This window comes from Tasmannia lanceolata, unplaced genomic scaffold (genome assembly GCF_043159265.1).
Source record: "Tasmannia lanceolata isolate RefF3 unplaced genomic scaffold, GAP_Taslan_0.1 ptg000021l, whole genome shotgun sequence".
NCBI classification, from domain to species: Eukaryota; Viridiplantae; Streptophyta; class Magnoliopsida; order Canellales; family Winteraceae; genus Tasmannia; species Tasmannia lanceolata.
The window spans coordinates 7768690-7770654 of record NW_027518698.1 but is presented as its reverse complement, the minus strand read 5'-3'; positions in this window follow the sequence as shown (position 1 = coordinate 7770654).

Here is a 1965-nt window from a genome sequence, read left to right as displayed (position 1 = left end):
ACCCAACTAGGGTGGGACATTTTCTCAAGGGAGAGAGCAAGGTTGGGCATTTTTTCCTTCCTCTCTGTAGGGTTGAATGGTGTTGTTTAAATAGAAAAGGATTAGGATTAGCAAGGCATAAAGAGTTTTCAATGTGAGGACTCTTACTTTAGCAAGTTTCCTAATTTTTCCTCTAGCTTTCTTTTGTTTTTACTTTCTAAATTAGATAAGCTTCTAATTAGGATTACTTGCAAAGCAAGATATGTCATTTGGCATAAGGTAGATCTTTCAAGACTCTTCTGGAAGCTCTCACACAATGGAAATAACATATATATGAAAGATTCCCGTCCAAAAAGGACTGCCCAATGTTGGAGCTCATTTTCGACCTATTTAGGTGCAGAATCAAGAAAAGTCATAAACTAGATCTTTTTTAGACGTTTGAAACAAGTATAGTTGAAAATTTTTTAAAAGAGAAGGTAAAAAGTTATGGCCGTTTTACTAACCTGACCATATTAGCCCTTTCTTCTATTTTTAGCAACCAAATATGATGTCATCATCCATCTCACCTCATCAAGGTTGGGCGCCCAAGCATGTGGGGCGCCCACTTATGTGGCCGACCCACATGGGCCCCCACCTTGTGGGCTTTAGCCCAATGAGCCTTATGACATGTATTTTGGGTTTTTTTCAATGAAAATTTAATAAAATCCTTTAATTCAAAATTTTTATTGATGAACCCAACCCGTATGACATTTATGGTGCACCCTCAACATATTGTCAAACCATTCCCCTTAAAAAAAATTCGGACCAAAATGCTCCTGTTTGATCATTACACACCCAAACACGACTAAAAATGACCTTAAATTGGATTGCTCCTAAAGGAGAAAGTTAAAAATAGAAAGTCTCCATGGTCAAACCTAAATATAGAAATTTTTAAGTTTGCTTTTTTTGGTGGGTAATATCAAACAGGATCATTTGGTATTTCCTGAAAATGCCCAAATTGCCCTCGACATTCAAAATTTCCAAATCAAGCGAAACTCCTGAGAAATTCTAAATTTAGCAGGTTTTTCAAAATTCATGGAATCACTCAAGATTTCTCAGACACAACTTGGGGGTTAAATGAGACACATTAGAAATGACCAAAATACCCCTATAGTGCAAAAATCGATGAAAAATAGGGAAGCCCTGAGAAATTCCAAAATAGCAGGTTTTTCAAAATTCATGGAATAACCCATAACTTATTAGACATACCCCGGGGATCAAATGAAACATACTGGAAATGACCAAAATACCCCCGAGGTGCAAAAATAGGCAAAAATGAGGGAAACCCTGATAAACTCAAAAGTAGCAGTTTTTCCTACTTGATTGGAAACTTGATTTTTCATCTTCCGGAGTCCAATGGAACCCCTTAGAGACTTTTAGGATTGCGAATCAACTTTAAAAATCCTAAAATGAGGCGAAGATTACCCTAAAATGCAAGAATACCTAGTCTAATGAGGAAGACTGACTCAAGACTCGATGAAACTTCCGAATCTCTTGCTTTTCAAAGCGTAGCAAAATGGGGGTGTCTACAGCCCTACGCTCCCAGAGGGTTCTACGAGTCTGAAGCATCAGACATGTTTAAGGACTAAAACACAAGATAGAAGAGGAGAAGAACTTACGGATTTTTATAGGAACGAAGGTACCAAGTAAACCTTCCGAGGCAAGAAAAGTCCCGCTATTCTTTGCCACCACCCTTGAAGTGAAATCGATAGGTAGAAAAGACATGGGTAAAAAGTAAAAGATAAAAATGCCTTATATATGGATTAAAGCCTTTGGGCGGAAAAAATCAAGGTTACCATTCAAAGAGGAACACGTATCATGCCCCTAGACATTGGCACCTCATGTCTCCCATCATTGCGCCGAAAATAATGGCGGTTGCCATTTTAACCAAAAGCGTCGTTTCCCTAGGCAATAAACCATCAAAAGGAAAGTGGTCCTGTGATTCAG